Source organism: Bidens hawaiensis, unplaced genomic scaffold (genome assembly GCF_021521415.1).
Source record: "Bidens hawaiensis isolate Kalapana, Puna unplaced genomic scaffold, B.hawaiensis_p1.1 tig00046897_1, whole genome shotgun sequence".
Classification (NCBI taxonomy): domain Eukaryota; kingdom Viridiplantae; phylum Streptophyta; class Magnoliopsida; order Asterales; family Asteraceae; genus Bidens; species Bidens hawaiensis.
In genome coordinates, this window is record NW_027498386.1 from 100104 (window position 1) to 119671 (window position 19568).

The window sequence follows — 19568 nt, forward strand, 5'->3', positions numbered from 1 at the left end:
CTATATAGCTTTTCTTCCTCTCTTCATCTTGTTAATTCTTACCATGACTACGACGTGTATCTTGTCCATGGTCTTCTCAGCAAACACGAAAAGCTTATGTCTCCATTGTTTCTTCCACACCAAAACTGTAATGACACCCCAAAACCCTGTTGCAAAACCACACATTAAGTCTACATAAAACCATACCTTGTTCGGCTCATCAGCTGCTCCATATTTGTTCTTGGACGTCGTGTTTCGGTCTTCAGAATAAGAGCAATTCTTAGGCAATGGAGTCCCACATAGATATTTATTTCCGGCATATATTGATGGATCGAGAAGGGTTTGCAATTGATTTCCTGTTGGAATTCTTCCGGACAAGTTGTTGTTTGACAAATTCAAATGGCTCAAAAGATTCAAAGATGCAATGCTTAGAGGGATCAACCCGCTCAACTCGTTTCCTGAAAGATCGAGTGACATTAACGCTTTCATGTTTCCAATGTCGCCTGGAATGCCTCCAGTAAGATGATTATTGGAAATATTCAGACCCATGAGTGCACAAAGTGCAGTTAACTGTACAGGTAATTCTCCGATAAGTTTATTGCTTGACAGGTCCATGTTAATAACAAATTGCCATGTTTTCGTGTATTCAAGAAAACTGCCTTTCATTTCCTGAACCAATACCTCCTCTGTGCCATCAAATGTCAGCGGCACATGTTCATTATAATAAACCATGCCTTGCAATTGCCCTAGACAACGAGGGATGGTTCCTGTTAACTTGTTGTGTGCAACATCCAAAATTCGAACATTTTCATTCGAGCACAAAGATTGAGGAATTTCTCCAGTGAAGTTATTTTTGTGTAGCCTAAACACACGCAACGATTTAAGTTTCTCTCCGATCCATTCTGGTATTTCTCCACATAATACATTATCACCCAAATCTAAAACCATTAACTCGCTTAAATTCCAGAGATCTTGAGGAAGCTCACCATGAAAGTTATTGTCATTCAAGTGTAACGTTCCCAGGGATGAAAGATTCATGATAAAACTTGGAATGACGCCACTCAGCCCATCTAAGCTTAGCATCATGACATACAAGTTTCGCAGATTCTTAAGACAGTCGGGAATTTTCCCAGTTAACTTATTTTTGGAAAGATTAAGTTCATATAAATGTTTCCACTTGCACAATGACCTTGGAATTGACCCATTAAAAATGTTATTGTTCAGAGATAATAACGGGTAACTTATACCATGCTCAGTTCCCCCACTAGGAAGGTTGGTAATGCGTCCGCTCAGGTTGTTGTGAGAAAGATTTATGAAACGAATAATGGGCATCTTTCGCAACCATGTGGGCAGAGGTCCCGAAATGTAAGCATTAGACAAGTCTAAAATAGTAAGTTTCCTCTGATTTCGAAGCTATCGTGGAAATGTGTTTGCAATCTTGCAATAACTGAGATTTATAGCTATCAACTGGAACGGAGGCAGCCACTCACGTGAAATATTAAATGTCAACTTAGTGTTAGAAGCTACATACAGAGGCGGATCTAGAAATTTTCATTACGGGGGGCACAAATGGACCGGGTAAAAAATAGGTCGGGTCAAAGAGAATGAGCCGGCAAACATTTTTGAAGCCCTAGAGCGGAATAAACTTTTGGGACACATGAAAAAGAATTAATCCTTTTTTTCACATACTATTTAAAATTTAAGTTGCATTTTGTTAAAAAACTGAACTCTAAATAAAATAAAATAAATAAATGTTAAATATTTGAACTTTAAATCATATATATATAAAAGTTATTTAAGTAAAAAGTGAAAAACAAGTTAAACAACTATATATTTAAAGAATTTATAATTTTTGTGGTAATAACGTTGGAAACAATTAAAATCATAAAAATACAGTGACACAACACATATGCTTACATGTATAAAATCCTAAATTAAGCAGCTAACATTAAAAAAAACACACGTGATGATAACATATAGGTGAATTAATTACTTCCATTTGAGTGGATCTATATGGCTTCTCTTCCTCTCGTCATGATCTTGTTTTGACCGCAACGTGTATCTTGTCCATGGTCTCCTCAGCAAATACAAAAAGCTTACGTCTCCACTGCTTCTTCAACATCAAAACTATGATAACACCCCAAAACCCTATTGCAAAACCCCACGTTATGTCCATATAAAACCATACCATGTTCGGCTCATTAGCTGTTTCATATTTTTTCTTTGCAATTGCAGTGGGGTCTTGTTGATTGGAGCAATTATTTGGCAATGGATCCCCACATAGATATTTGTTCCCACCATATATTGATGGATCGATGAGGGTCTGCAATTGATTTCCTGTTGGAATTCGGCCCGACAAGTTGTTGTTTGACAAATTTAAATGGCTTAAAAAAGTCAAAGCTGCAATGCTTGGAGGAATCCACCCACTCAACTCGTTTCCTGAAAAATCGAGAGATATTAACGCGGTCATGTTTCCAATGTTGTCTGGAATGCCTCCACTAAGATGATTATTGGAGAAATTGAGACCCACCAATCCACTTAGTGCAGTTAATTGTACGGGTATCTCTCCGGAAAGTTTATTGCTTGAAAGGTCCATGTTAGTGAAATAATACCAATTGCTCGTATATTCAAGAGAAATGCCTTTAACTATCTGAGTCAACGCCTCCTCAGTACCTTCACCAAAGTCAACAAGGTAATGATCGTTAACCATACCTTGCAATTCTCCTAAGCAATGAGGGATTGCTCCTCTTAAGTTGTTATGCGCAACATCCAAAATTTGAAGCTCTGAATTCGTGCACAAAGATCGAGGAATTTCTCCTGTAAAATTATTGTTGTGTAACCTAAAAACCCACAAACCTTTCATTTTCTCTCCAATCCATTTGGGTATTTTTCCACATAATGCATTATCACCCAAATCTAAGACATTTAGCCAACTTAACCTCCAAATATCTTCAGGAGGCTCACCACTAAAGTTATTATCATTCAAGTTTAACAATTTCAACATTGAAAAATTCCCTATAAAACTTGGAAGGATGCCACTTAACTCATTTGAGTTTAATCTCAAGAATTGCAATCCATGCAGATTCTTGAAACATTTGGGAATTTCCCCAGTTAACTTGTTATTGGACAGATCAAATCAAGATAAAGTAAATCTGTCCTCTTGCACAAGGACCACGGAATCGACTCATAAAAAGTGTTATTTTGAAGAAATAATCTTTGGTTAAAAAAATACCAATCATCATCAATATTAGTAACCCCACTAGGAAGGTTGGTTAAAGGTCCACTGATGTTGTTGTGGGAGAGATCTAAGAAAGGAATGTTGGGCATCTTTCTCAACCATGTGGGCAAAGGTCCTGAAATGGTTGTATTATACAATATTAATCTATGAAGTTCCCTCTGACTTCGAAGCCACTGTGGAAATCCGTTTACAATCTGGCAAGATGTGAGATCAATTTGTATTAACTGGAATGGAGGAAGCCACTCATGTGAAACGTTGATTATCAACTTATTGTTAAAAGCTGCATTCAAGTCCTTTAACATTGAAAGGTTTGCAAAATGGGATTCGAAAACAACTCCCTCCAAAGAATTATGAGAGACGTCAAGAGAACGGAGTTTAGAGAGTTGGCCAATAGAAACTGGAATTGAACCATTCAAGTCATTACCAGAAAGGTGAAGTTCAGTAAGTTTCTGAGGGAATGTCGGAACATGACCTGTTAACTTGTTAGACGATAGATCTAATACTTGTAATGATTTTAATTTTCTCACAGATAATGGAATTGAACCTGGTAAGTTGTTTGAAGATAGGTCTAAGTGTTGGATGTTAGAAAGGGTTGTTAAATTATGAAAAACATGAGACAGATGTGTCTCTTGATTGTTACAATATGACAAGTGGAGCTCTAATGAAGAAGGGATCATGTTTAGCAAGTTCACAAAGTTTGATGTTGCACTAAGAGGAATGAATGAAAGCTCTAGGGATTGTAGAGATGTCATGTTTTGAAAAAAGTGAGGGAGTTGGCTTGTGAAATAATTCCAACTAAGATCCAGGTGTTCGATGTTGGAAAGTGTAGTGCTCAAATTACGAAGCAGGTCACGTTCATCAATTACAAGACCACAACGTGACAAACTTAACACTTTTAACGATAGAGTCTGATAAAGCACCACGTCAAGGATTTTCGTTTGACTAAGATTTGCGTAACTTAAGTCAAGATGCTCAAGCGACGAAAGCCTGGAAATCGATGACACATCATGTGCAATTAGGTCATGTACATTATAGATGTCTGAACTAAGATCAAGAGTCTTTAAATTGGAAAGATTTCCAATGTGATGAGAAATGATCCCAGAAAAACCTGCATTGGAGAGATTGAGGTAGGTCAGTTGTTTCAAGGATCCAATGAACTTGGGGAATCGGCTTCCATAAAAAACATTCCCACTCAAGTCCATGTATTTCAGATGCTTCAACTCTCTTAAAGAAGTGCCTAGCGCTTTACTAACCAAGTATTCTCCAAAAGAAACTGAAAAATCACCCCTGAGATGAAGACTGTCAACATTTCCAGTTACACCATCACACATGACTCTTTTCCAGCGGCAGCAGTCATTTCCAACCCATGAAGACAACATACCATTACGGTCTGTGACACTTTGTTTGAACTTGATGAGAGCTAGTCGCTCATGTTCAAAGCAAGCCACAGTGGTATTGCGAGCACTCAAACCGGTATTTGTGGCTGTAACCAAAAATATAGTTACAAAAATGAAATGGAGCCTCAAACCCCACTTATTCCCCATTATTTGATCCCACAGCCCTGATTAATTAAGCTAGTAAAATGTTGAACTTTGAAGGTGGATTCTTATAATGAAGTGATGGGTGAGATTAACTTCACTGTCATTTATAGATCTCGAAATGAACAGAAACTATGACAACTATTGACGTGGAGACTGGAAATCAATACAGCGATATTTCCGGTTATACAAATATTTGGTCCACAAACACATGTTCTTTGGGTCCTACTCTGTTTTCTTTTTCTCCCCATAAAACTTTAAAGTTAAAAGTCAGTTGTCTCCTAGATATTTCCGGTTATACAAATATTTGGTTTTTTATTTTAACAACTAATTTTTTTCAATCAATTTCATCCCATATTTCAAGTGAGACTAGAATCGATAATCGTGTAGTTGTAAAACATACATCTTTGTTATTAAACCAAGTTAGTGATTGTATATAAAAGTTTGTATTGATAACAACACATTAATATACTGATTAATGAAGAGAAACGTGTTGTTATTGAAGACTTTTCAAGTCAATTCAACCATTGTAGTCATAGACATGTATTCTTTGGGCCCCTCTATCTATATTTCTTTTCTGGAATTGAAGAACACGATTATTTTTTATATTTATATTTGTAATCTATAGGTTTGAACCTTTGACCTCCTATTTAACACTCTATTTATCATACTCCATCACCAAGGTAGGAATGATTTCATTTCACAAATTTTTTAATCTTTTTTTTTATATTTATATTTATAATAAATGTAATATGATATGGAATCAATGCATTCAAACAAACAGTTTTCACACATATAATGTATTAATTAAGTTTGAATTTATTTAAGATAGAATTACAAATTTTGTCTTTAAAATATATGCGATATATGGATCACAATGCATTCGCTTTTTGTCCTTTACATTAGTTGTCATCTAATAACTCAGTTAAATCCAAACATTCCAAGACTTGACGGGTTTTTTTTAACATATTTTATTTAGTTTCTTTTTAATAATATATTTATCTTGTTTTTTAATTATAAACACTTAAATAGTATGCGTAAAAAGACTTAAATGCCCTCACATGCCAAGACTTAAAGAGGTTTTTGGATGCCAGTTAGTCAAAATAACAAAAATCAAACAAACATGCAATGTAAATGACACTGCCTGCAAATAAACTGTTTAAATAACCTGATCCATAAATTGCATATGTTTAAATGACAAAATTTGTAATTATGTCTTTAATTAAACATTGGTACGGTTTGAGTTTATGAAACGAAATTTGTGAACTATAAAATATATATTATGATTATATAAAGTAAATATTAATAAGTATAACTCGGAGAATTTTTATTACTGTGATTGATAACATTATAAAGTTAAAATAGTTTTTAATTTGCCTTGGCATAACGAAACTCGAGTCTAATATCAAATCATCCACATATACAAATGAATAACTTATCCAACGAGTTTTGGTCTTTATATAGTTTTTCATAACATTTTTTTTAAATACTATCTCCTCTTTATGCTTCTAATCAGTACTACACTCTGGTCAATATAGCCCGGTTAAAATTGTAATAAAACCGGTCAAATTAAAACTGGGCTATATTCCGGGAAGTCCAGTTAGAAGAATAATAAGAGTTGGTTGCATGACCAGTCACTATTTTACATGACCTAGTCTTTTTATGGAACCGGACACCATGAATGTGACCCGTTATTAATAAAAAAAAAATACCAAACATAATTATGCTTAAAATAACTTGTTATATGAGATGATAATAATAGAAATTCTTCAAAATAATATTATAATAGGAGCCATTTTGACTCATTATCCAACATTCCAACCCGTTGCCAGCCCATTGTAAATGTAAATGATCAGCCCAAAATTTTTAGCTAGAATTTAATACTTGTTACTTGATTTCAAGCATCAGTAATTAAACAACCATTCATCGCATGTTATGATATGATATGTATAACACCAGTGTCGAAGCTTGGACTAAGACACCGGGAGGGCCGAACTCAAAATGTATACAAAATTTCACAAACAAGAGGGTCGGGCTCAAGTTTTCGACCATACATAGCTAAATTTACACTACGTATAATAAATCTCAGCCGAAAGAGGGTAGATTTACAATACTCCACAAAAAAACAAGGGGGGGGCATCCAGCCCTAAGTAAACTTCGCCAATGTATAACACTTGATAGAGGAACATAGTCAGTCACACACTAAAATGTTTTGCAGCTTATATATATTAGGCTGTGTGTAGTGAATGGACTACAAAATTGGAGAATTTTTGAAACGTGGCCAAGGGGGCGATATGTAGCCCAGGTGGTGGGTTGTAGCCCACAAATCGCCTCACCCTCCATTACTTGCTCGCCACATCACCAAGTCCGGCCATCAAACAAGCTGGCGACAAATATATGCCCCCCCTCCCCCACCCACCTACTTTTCACCCCTGGGCGGTGTTCCTTGCCAAAGTCACCCCTTTGTCGCCTAAATTGCCGCCCCACTATACTTAACCTTAGGAATCATTCTAACTAAGAAGGCTGAAAGACTCGTTAATTACTCAAATTTAACTAACACACTTTTTGTTTAACCCATATAAAATTGTCGAATCCAAGTCTTATTTTGAGACTTCTCGAGATAAGAATTGGTCTAAACTAAGCGAGGCAAAACGAGTGGGTAGGGTAGGGTCATGTAACAGGTCAGGCAGGCATGCTCAGTCGGAAACGGGTCAGTTTGGTTTGTGTCAAAATCGAGTTTAATCAAAATGGGTTCGGATTGAAATGAGAAGTTTTAATGAAAAGAAAGTCACAATGGAGTAGAAGAAAATTATTGCAATAAAGCTCATACTAGCATGCCAACATAGTAACATGATGAGCAGCAGCTAATCAACCATATCCCAAGACAATCAACACCACCCACCACCATCACCCTTTCTAACTAATTTGCTGAGGCTGATGATTCTAAATGAACACCTGGTAAAATCGTTCGGTATGGTTCCTCTTTTATTTCTTTTAATTTTTTTTTCGTCAGGCCATTTGATGCCTTCAAGAAAATAAAAGTCCTATGGGTTTTAAAACCAGATTAACAGAAGCACGTATTTTCTGCCTGGAATATTTTTTTATAGTTAGGTTTTTTGTGAAAAATAATTGTTTACATATTAATACATTCACAAGCCCACAGTTCCACACCATATAACAAATCCCTAATATATATGTGGAATTACTTCCATTCGAAAGGATCTATATGGTTTCTATAGATCTCTTCATCTTGTTAACTCTTACAATGACAGCAACGTGCATCTCGTCCGTCATATCCTCAGCAAACATGAAAAGCTTACGTCTCTGCTGCTTGTTCAACATCAAAACTATGATAACACCCCAAAACCCTGTTGCAAAACCACATGTTATATCCAGATAAAACCATACCTTGTTGGGCTCATGAGCTGCTTCACTTATGGGTTTGTGCTATTCATGAGCTTTGTAAGGAGCCATGATTTGTCCAAAATAGAGTTAAAGTGGATTAACAACCAAGATGATGGTCGTTAATGGTAGAGTGATGGTAAAATTCCGACTTAGTGGGAAGTCATTCTGTTAAAGTCGGTATTTTCATCTTAAAATCGTCGAAAACAAAGCAACTATGGACGAAGGAAAACCGACTAATGGAAGACCGAGTGGTGGAAAACAATAAGTTTTCGGCCAGGGTGACTCGACATTTTTGGAGGTCCAAAGCTAGTTCTATAATCGTGTCTTTTCCGTAGCACCATATATATTAATCAAATCTAAGTTGCAGATGATATTATTCTTAGCAAACAACATCTACATATGCTGACATTGTCTTTAGTAAAATGTGGAGACTATTCAGTGTTTTATAATCATTGTAGAGGTAGGGTACCAAAAAGACCCAAATACCCTTAAGTACCACCCGTGGGTCATAGAAAATCCTCTTGTAGGACACCCGCGGGACACATGGGTCACCCACATATCACGATTGAGGAGGAACGTCCTCATAACACACGCAGAAGCATCCTGGCATCCTCAAAAGTCATCCGCAAGACAGGACATCTGTCCGCCTAAACAACCGGAAGACAGTGCCAGCGGGACAGCTGTCATCACTCAAGTACTCTCTAGAAGAAGGTTTACGATTCTAACTTGGGTAATACGTGACATACTAACCAATGAATAAAGGACACCTGGCCAGGTTGTTATAACCGTGCACATGGCCAGGGTGCGATCCGTCCTATCATTTGGTAACAAGTGTCCAGGTTGTTATACTCATGCACATGAGACGTATAGCTCAACCTATCACAAGAGGACACTTGTCCAGATGGTTATCAGAGATCTTCTAGAAGAGGACAGCTGCCCAATGATCTTCCTTCATCATTCGGCTATAAATACCTTGTCAAAAGGTATGCGATATTCATTCACTCACCTACATTCTGACTACACTTAGTCTATTTACTTCAGTACCCTCTTCATAACGAACGTTACTGATTCTCACGCCAGAGGGTGGTTACAGGAAGACCCCCCCCCCTCTTGTCCTTCCTATAACGAGACTCACGGTGTCTGTTTTGCAGGTTCCGGTCACTGAACTTTGGGAAGTCTTACTCATATCGTGGTAGTAGTTATCATATTGTACCATGTGGACTCATTGGATCCAGGACCCATACCCGGGGAGCGGATCCGTGTTTCTTTATTGGCGCCATCCGTGGGACTCGAACCCACGACCACGTGGTGGGCATTCATTCAAAAACATATATAGACCATTCTGGGGATTGATTTGCAAGCGTATATACGCAATGCTGGTGGTTTTGAATTTGATGGTGGCGAGATTGGTTTCTCCAGGATTGGGAAAAGATAGATGAGTGAATTAAGGGTAGAATCAGAGATGACAAGGAAACATATGGGACTTGTATGTGTATATGATTACATTTGAAATTTTTTACCGTTTTGGATGGGTATGGAATTGGGTGATATACCTATTTACTAAACTGGATTACGCGATAACACATACATGTTTACCCAATTAAATACTCGACTTGATTTTCTTTGTTTTTAGTATGAGCGGTATATTATTCCTAGTTCCTAACAACTCGATTTAATTTTGGTATATACGATATCTAATACTGGAGAGTAAGATTGTTTGATCAATTCTTTCGTTTTGATTCTTTCTTGGTTCTTTTCTCTTTCGTCTAAGATCATTTAACTCATACCATGATTGCAACGTGATCTTGTTAACTATGTGGCTTCTCTTCCTCTCCTCATGATCTTGTTAACTCTTACCATGACTGCAACGTGCATCTTGTCCAAGGTCTCCTCAACAAACACGAATATCTTATGTTTCCACTTCTTCTTCAGCACCAAGACTACAATAGCACCCCAAAACCCTGTTGCAAACCCACACGTTATGTCCAAAAACAACCATACCTTGTTTGGCTCATCAGCTGCTTCATATTTGTTCTTCGCCGTTGTAGTTGGGTCTTCATGGTTGGAGCAATTCTTTGGCAACGGAGCTCCACATAGATCTTTGTTCCCACCATATATTGATGGATCGATGAGGGTCTGTAATTGATTTCCTGTTGGAATTCGTCCCGACAAGTTGTTGTTTGACAAATTCAAATGGCTTAAAAATGTCAATTTTGAAATACTTGGAGGGATCGGGCCGTCTAACTCGTTTCCTGATAAATCAAGAGAGTTTAATGCTGTCATGTTTCCAATGCTCTTTGGAATGCCTCCATTAAGATGATTACTGGACAAATTGAGACCCCCCAATGCACGAAGTGCCGTCAACTCTACAGGTATTTCTCCGACAAAATTATTGCTTGAAAGGTCCATGTTTATAACTAAATACCATGTTTTTGTATATTCAAGAGCAATGCCTTTCATTACCTGAGTCAACCCCTCCTCGATACCATAGTCAATAATGATACCCATATCAACGTGAATCATACCTTCTAGCTCTCCTAAACAATGAGGGAGTGTTCCTCTTAAGTTGTTATGTGCTACATCTAATATTCGAAACCCTAAATTTGTGCACAAAGATCGAGGAATTTCTCCTGTAAAGTTGTTGTTGTGTAACCTAAAAACCCGCAAAGATTTAATTTTTTTTCCAAGGTATTCGGGTAATTTTCCGCAGAATGCATTATCTCCCAGATCTAAAACCTCTAGCCTAGTTAAATTCCAAATTCCAACGAGAAGCTCACCACTAAATTTATTTTTATTTAAGTTTAAAAAGACTAATGATGACATATTCCCTATAAAACTCGGAATGACACCATGTAACTCATTTGAACTTAATCTTAGGAACCACAATTTTTGTAGATTCTTAAAACAATTTGGAATTTCCCCGGTTAACTTGTTATTGGAAAGATCAATATAAACTAAATCTGTCCTCTTGCACAAGAACCATGGAATTGACTCACTAAAAATATTATTTTGAAGTAATAATATCGGTTGAACGAAATCTCCATCATCATCATCATCATCATCAATATTAGTAACCCCGCTAGCAATGTTGGTTAAACGCCCACTAAGGTTGTTGTGGGAGAGATCTAAGAGAGGAATGATGGGCATCTTTCGCAACCATGTGGGCAGAGGTCCTGAAATGGTTGTATTGGACAGTATTAATGTATAAAGTTCCCTCTGACTTCGAAGCCACTGTGGAAATCCGTTTACAATCTGGCAAGATGTGAGATCAATTTGTATTAACTGGAATGAAGGAAGCCACTCATGTGAAACGTTGATTATCAATTTATTGTTAAAACCTGCATTCAAGTCCTTTAACATCGAAAGGTTTGCAAAATGGCATTCGAAAACAACTCCCTCCAAGGAATTATGAGAGACATCAAGGGAAATAAGTTTAGAGAGTTGCCCAATTGAAACTGGAATAGTCCCACTTAACTTATTGCCTGCTAGAAGCAAAGTTGTTAAAGAAGCTAATCTTCCAATTGATTCTGGAATTGAACCATTCAAGTCATTACCAGAAAGGTGAAGTTTAGTAAGTTTCCTAGGGAATGTCGGAACAGGACCAATTAACTTGTTAGACGATAGATCTAATACTTGTAACGATTTTAATTTTCTCACAGATCTTGGAATTGTGCCTGTTAACTCGTTGGAAGATAGATGCAAGTGTTGGATGTTAGATAGGGTTGTAAAATTATGAAAAATATGAGATAGATCTGTCTCTTGGTGGTTACACCATCACACGTGACTCTTTCCCAGCGGCAACAGTCATTTCCAACCCATGATGACAACATACCATCACGGTCTGTGACACTTTGTTTGAACTTGATGAGAGCTAGTCGCTCATGTTCAAAGCAAGCCACAGTGGTATTATGAGCACTCAAACTGATATTTGTGGCTGTAACCAAAAATATAGTTACAAAAATGAAATGGAGCCTCAAACCCCACTTATTCCCCATTATTTGATCCCACAACCCTGATTAAGCTAGTATAATACTGAACTTTGAAGGTGGATTATTATAATGAAGTGATGGGCTCTTGAGATTATCTAAACTGTTCATTTATAGATAATAGAAATGAACAGAAAATTATGCCATGGAAGACTTGGAAGTTGGAAGTCAATGAGGCATTTTATATCCACAAACTAGTAATCTTTGGGTTCTACTCTGTGTTTCTTTTCTCCACACGATATATGAATTGATCGGAAAACGATGCTTTACAAACAAACACTAAATTTTTTTGAACATTCCACAAAATAGTACAAAACTTTAAAATGTATAAAATAAATTTAATTTTTCTTTCATACTTCTTAAATTTAGCCTATTTTTAAAAGTGTTTTGTAAAAAGACCTTAGTTTTTGCCCAAAAGATTTATGTAAATAAAGTTTGATATGCTATTTACAAATTTAATTACATGTTTAAAAGTTTATAAATCTAACTATTTATAACTTTTACTGAGAGATGTAATTCATTATGAATAAATAACCTTAGCATTCAAATGGCTGTACGTACAAACAAAATAGTCTCATGACTTATACAACTTTTTCGTTCTCGAGCGGGATCGATTCAGTCTTTCAAGTTAGATCATCCTGCTGTAGGTTTAAAATATAAAATCATCATACCTGGCACTTTTAGGAAACTATTATTTCCCAAATAGAACTTGGCCAATAGAATAAGGAACTGACATTGGAGAAGCCTCATTTACTCATCCCCCTCACATTAAGCCTTAATCCTTTCATCAAGAAGGGATGTCAACCAACTGAGTTTGGCAACTGGAGAAGATCATGAACTCGTGCTTATGCCACCATTAGATATATATTGGTTTCTACACCCCTTAAATCACTATACTTTATATAAAAAAAAATACTTTTTTATTTTAACAAGATAGTAGTAAATATTATCTTAAGAAAGCTACATAATATTTGAGAAGATATAACAGGACTACTACTTTACCAAAAAGACTATGTGATAAGAATGAGGTTGAAAGAGTTGTAATTATTCAAGTTTAGAAACTTATTGTTTAACCAAACTAAATGTGTAGAGTCCAAGTCTTATTTGGAGGTTTCTCAAGATGAGAAATCTAGGCCTGGAAAAATGGGTAAGTTGGGTGGGGCCATGTAACGGGCCAGTCAGGGTCAGTCAGAAACGAAAGTTTGGTTTAGGTTAAAACGGTTTTGATCACAGTATGAATAGTAGATTAGTAGGAAATTATTTAAATTAAGCTCATACTAGCAAGTTAACTTGATCTGTATAAGCCAACCAACCATATCCCAAGACCAATTTCGACCGATTAACTTCGTTACCGTTATCGATATTAAGTAGAAATAAAAGCAATACCCCTTAATAAAAATAATAAAGGTAATAAAAAACTCAAAAACAGAAATATAAAACTTTTTTTCAGATCGGTTTTGTTATGTAATAAAATCTAATATTAAACAATTTCTAAATCATTTTTTAAAACCAGATGCAAAGAAAAAGTGAGTTTTATTATTTTCAATACGTTTTCTTTTATATTTTACTTAAATAGGAAAATGATAATAGAAATGATTCTTATCCAATAAAACTAGGAGTAAGAAATTCTAGTTTTCAATAAAACATCCATTTTGATAAATAATTTTCAAATAACTCCACAATTACATAATCTTTTGGCCATGCTATGTTTTATCTTTTTCTTCACACAAAAGGCTTTGAAAAATTCCAACAATGCATATTAAGTCAATGACAAGCAGTTAAATTCGTTTTTTGATTACTTGAAAGTCAAGCTGCAGTTTCTAAAGTAATTTACTGCAATATTTTTGTTATTTATTTGTGTTCGGGTCTGCTACTACATTCTCGGTCTGTATTTAATTGTGTTCGTTTTTGTTACTACATTCTCGGTCTGATCAATTTGTGTTACGGGTTAATACAATTTAATTTTGACTGTATAAAGTCAAACTGCAGTTTGGAGTTAATAAGTTGACCTTTTTTAGTACATATGGTTCAATGTAAAAGTCAAATATGGTGATATAATATTTAGTGTGCAGCACTCTGCTTAAAGAGAATTGTTAGTGTTGTTCATTTCAACATGTATAAGTTGTTGAGAATGCAGCCATTACAACACTTGAGGCATACAAATAATAGTAAGTTCAGTAAAAGTCGTTGTTTGTTAATAAGATCCTATGACATGAAGATGGTAAAAAAATTAGCATATTAGATGGTGCCGATGGCATGGCTTGTGGGTACTACTCAATTACTTGCGGTCATGACTCAAAACACATAATCAAACTGTTACACCAAACGGCTAAAAAGAATAATTAGTGGACTTACAACTATTTTAAAAATTGCAAGCACATATCTTTCATAACACCGATGGCAAATAATTTGACTTCACATAATGGGATATCACAAATTCAAATTAAATTTAAAATCATACATAATAATCAAAGATAAACATGTACCTGCAGCTGCTTTGTGACTTGTGTAGAGATGGTAAGGAAAATTGCAATCAATATCCTTAACCCTAGTTTTTAGTTAGGGGTGAAATTAAAGGTGGAACTTGTAATATATTCAACGGACCGGAATCAAAGGTGAAACTTGCAAATACCGTGACAGTCGACAGAAGTGCAGCGTGACACCATCGAAACCAAACCAAGTCGCCATAAATGCCATCATGGTGTTGTTGCTGCCAAGGGTCTCTGCTTAGAACGAAGGTAAGGCCGAGATGGGAGGAAGAAGTGAAGGGTTGTGAGTTATGAGGGGTGAAGGAGTGGATGTTTCCTACAAAGCTGGTGGCCGGAGTTTTGCCTAGAAATCACTTTAGTAACTAACTACCCACTTTGAAGTTTGTGATTGGTTTCATACGTGTGAAAACGTAAGTGGCCCCTCCGATGAATAGTAAAATTAGTGAGATAACCGAAGGAGGCTTTTTAATATATATATATAATAGCAACCATTTTGTTGTTTCAAGGTCACTATGATCTAAAAACAATCTGTTATATATAGTTTTGTGATGTGTCATCCCTTATTTTGCTATAATATGTTATATATAGTTTTGTGATGATTCATTATGTTGACAAATGAATATATATGTAGACGTCTGGCAGTAGCATGTGCATGTGAAGATCGCTGATTACATATGGTGATGGCAAAGTTTCAAAAGCTTGTGAGACATTTGCTTACCGTCATATTTAATTAGAATTTCTGGATAACAGATGGATCTAAGCTAGTGGGATTGAACAGGCCAGTCCCTTCTAGCATTACACTTTTGCCAAACTTATCAGACTTGTGAGTAGTATCTTAAATATCACATTAGTTAATTTGCTTGAAATTATGATTAGTTGTGGTAATTGATAATTAGTGACTTGGGAGGAGCAGACTCACTTTGTTCACCTTTTGGTAACACATCTTTTAAAACACTGTGAGTACTTGAATTTTTCATACTAATGATGTATTGCCATTTTATTCTTTTTATTTATTTTAAATTTTATACTGTTAGGATCTTAAAGCGTATAGGGACCAAAAGATTTCTAGGCCTGGACTTCAGCCCCCTACAACTGACTTAGCACACTGCACACCACAGTTCCGTTGTTTTGCCAGTTGAAAAATGGCCATGAGATGATCATTTTGTTATGTTATTTTTCATGTAAGGACACTCTAAACCTGCATTTTGATCTATGTGTTGAAGCATATGGCACATTCGTTACTTAATGTTAGTTTATTTTCTTGAAATCAGACATTTATTTGTCATCCATTAGAAAATAAGATTTTCTTGATGAGGATAGTGTTAACAGATGTTATGCGAGGCACTCAATAAAGACTTCATTTTCAGGACTTGTTAAATACATGACAAGGTACTTTTATATTTCTCTTAATATCATTTCATCTCTAAACAAACTGTTCTTATTTTTTGAGTTTATAATTCACTGCAACACAAGTTTTTGCTGCTTAGCAATACCTATTTGTTTGTTACTAATAAGATTCATAGTCAAGGTGGAAACAGACGCATTGTGTGGTGTTTATAACCAAATAGAATTTCAAGTCCAATAATTCAGGTATTTAACTACCGATTTTCCATTATATATCATTTGAAATCTTTTGACTGATATGTAAATTTACTTTTGATCTGTAGTTTCTTGTAAGGGAAGACGCTTTTGCTCAGTTTATGTGACCTTGTTGTCGCTGAACTTGAGATCCAGGTTAGCTTCACAATTGTCACTTTAATTATACGTTTTCTTTTCATGCTCAAATTTATTTTTTAAACTTTTTTCTTCAGGCGTTGTTAAACATTGCAAAAGAAATTGCTTGTTATGGCATTCTTGCTGGTTCAAGAAAAATAAATGGGAAACACATCTGATCTCTTCTTTTAAAGGTAATTATTATGGCGTTTTAACTATCAATGTGGATATCTGTTAATGTTTGGTAGTATTAGTATATTTCTACTTTCTTTTGGATGAATGTTGGCAAATTCTATATCATGTTGCAGATAACTTTCTGTTACCAAGGATGTAATAAAAATATATGATTTTGGATTTGCACGAGAAATCGTTCATAACCACCTTACACCGAGTATGTTTCAACATGCTGGTGAGTTATCAATCATCCTTTTTAATAAATTTTACATGAAAACAACTTGTTACCATATTATCTTTGTGCTAGTTAGTGAAATAGATTTTGTTACCAGAATTAATAAGAATTATCTTCTTGCTAGTTACTTAGTGAAAACAACTTGTTACCTAAATTTTTTCTCAGGTTGGGAAAAGGGAAGACAGATGCATCGATGTTGATATTGATGGAATTTGTGAAGAATGATAGACTTTTGTGGCAAACTTCATATTCCGGTGAAATTTTGCATTGACATTGATATTGTTAATTTTGAGATGTTTGTAATTTGTATTTTATGAAATATTGTATGAAATGTATTGTAATGTTCAATGTATTTGTTTTATTGTATATTTTGAGATGTTAATTGTCATTTAATGTGAAAATTAGTAATTCATCAAAAAAAAATATTATTATAAAACACCTAAAAACATGACACGCAAATGCGTGTAAAAAATTGGCTCCTTTTATATTTCATAGAAACATCCAAACGATTTACAATGAAGTGGCAGGTAAGCGGGCAACAAGCTGCGCCGCAACCCCCTTTTGGATAGCAAACCCAATCCTACTAAAAACAAAGTTTTGATTCTTATGGGATGATACGTTACTATACACAACTTTCTGAACCCTATTCAAAAGGTCCACGGCATCCGGAGCTAAGAAACCAAAAGTGTCAAAGGCGAAGGGGATAAACACGTGTTAATTCTCCAAACAAGCTCTCTCGTGTTTAGCAACCTTGCCCGATGCCGCCTTCAATGCTGTCTGGCCTGCTACAAATCCAGTGTCCCTAATCCCAACAAGAGGGGACACTCCTGTGAGGTCGACACAAGCGTGTTTTCCCCCTACCCACCCAAAAACAAGTATATCGGCCGGTCGTAATGTAGATCTTCCTTCTTGAGGATCCGTAAGAAAGTTTACGGGGGCTTCATTTTTAGCCGAAATTCCGGCTCGTTTAAGAACATCGCATAGAACATCCCTCACCAAATCATGCCTGTACTTAAACCCTTGCAACTCTTTGCAGTAAACCGCATACTCGCCAAAAGAATCTAAACAAACCTTACGGCAAACCGGGCACGGCTCATCTACCGGAAACAAAGGGATCATTAACCGATACTTCAGGATGGCCCGGTACTCCAAAGCCGACATATGTTGGCCCAATCCTTCAATAGGGAGAACACTTAAGAAATCTTGAGCCCAAAGAGCCCAAAGACACTCAAACACCGCTTTCTGACTAGGGGATAAATCAAACTTCATTTCCAAACTCTTGATGATTCCACTATAAAGAGCACTCGCCAAAGCATGTTGGGCTTTAGGGGGGGCGGTGTCTTTATTAGAGAAATCGCTAATTTCAAAATCGGGAAGTGAAATGTGCAACCGATCTATCGCACTCTTATAATCGGAGTCAAACCCATCAATACCACAACCTCGAAGAATGTGGTCTTGTAATTCCCAAGATTGCGCCCTCGAGGCCACAAACGCATAAGTAGAAACGTCTGAAGCTGAACATAAACCCAAACCTCCAAAACGAGTCGGAAGTGATGCCAACCTCCAATGAAAATCTCCAAAGAAGGGACCACCACAAACCACGATGTCCTCAATCGCCCCCCGAAGGCCATTGTCAAACACAGAAACTGTTTCCCCTACATACACAGGTTGGCATGTTCTGAGACCAAACAACAACTTTCCAACTCCCATACATGAGCAGAGCAAAAGGAGCTCGCATTGAGGGTCCCGCAAATGCGGGAGATAGCTCATCAACTCCACAGCTCGCGAAGCCCTTTTCATAGCAAGTTCACTGATGAACCCGGCATCCCGGCTAACGGCTCCCCTGAGGAGTTTCACACCTAGCACCGGTCTTCCAATCTCACAGGGAAACACCCCCTCCTGCACCTTAACCCCATTGCACGACGGGCAAAATACTTCGATTTTCTTAATATTAAGTTCAAGGCCCAGGCGGGGACCCTCCGACCTGATAATATCTAAAGCTTTGGCAACCTCTTTAGAGTCCCCAATAATTGTACCATCATCTAGGTACCAAGCATGAAAGAGAAGCTTATAGGAACTCTGGACTAGATGAATAAGTGGGTGCAGAACTAAGGCGAAAAGAAGAGGTTTCAAAGGTTTTCCTGCTGAACGCCAGTGGTGGACCAAATGTGGTCATCCCCCACATATAGCCCGGCCGGTTCCCCATATAAAAAGTTCACCCATAAGGAAATAGATGGACATCGGGCTCGAACCTCATTCAGAAGGGCAGTCCTATCCACCAAGTTGAAGGCATTACAAAAATCAATAGTAAGCATAGCCAATGACCCATCAGAATGGAACTTACTTAAAAACCTGTTCGCGCTATGAAGAACGGCCTCTGCACCACTAGGTACACCCACCCCAAACTGAAAGTCGCACAGGTATTTAGTAATGTCTTTCCCAACACCCCTCATAGCCACCTTAGAGATCAATCTTCTCCAAATGGCACCTACGGCAATGGGTCTAATCCCATTGTCCGGTTTGAGCAACGGTGTGAGAGGAGCCGACGCAATGAACTCTGCCAAAACCCTTAGGCATCTCCCCCCCCCCCAAACATAAATTAACCATCACAGTAGTAGCCTTTAGTAACCCAACAGCGATCGGCGACCCCTCTCCACAAAATGCATCCAAAATATGTTGTGCCCTCAATCCATTTCGTCCGCATGACGTCCCTTTAGGGAAGGATTTAATGCATCCAAGCACACAATCCTCATCAACAACAAGAGGAGGCTCAGAAAGCAATGAAGCAGGCATAACCGGCGGGGGCAAATT

At 36.8% G+C, this 19568-nt stretch overlaps 1 long non-coding RNA gene and 2 pseudogenes across 2 annotated transcripts; 1 reads left to right on the top strand and 2 right to left on the bottom strand.

Annotated features, from left to right (window-relative positions):
- LOC143596719 (receptor-like protein EIX2) lies at window positions 1–4828 on the bottom strand (annotated as a pseudogene).
- Window positions 4829–9972: 5144 nt separating this feature from the next.
- On the bottom strand, window positions 9973–12346 carry LOC143596720 (receptor-like protein EIX2; annotated as a pseudogene).
- A 3742-nt stretch (window positions 12347–16088) lies between these two features.
- LOC143596724 (uncharacterized) lies at window positions 16089–17174 on the top strand. 2 transcript variants are annotated; one of them, XR_013146760.1, is made up of 4 exons: window positions 16089–16369; window positions 16447–16542; window positions 16657–16757; window positions 16923–17174. It is a non-coding gene; the product is annotated as an uncharacterized LOC143596724 (long non-coding RNA). The 2 variants fall into 2 exon arrangements; XR_013146759.1 differs by having other exon boundaries at window positions 16092–16369; window positions 16657–17174.
- Window positions 17175–19568: the final 2394 nt, after the last annotated feature.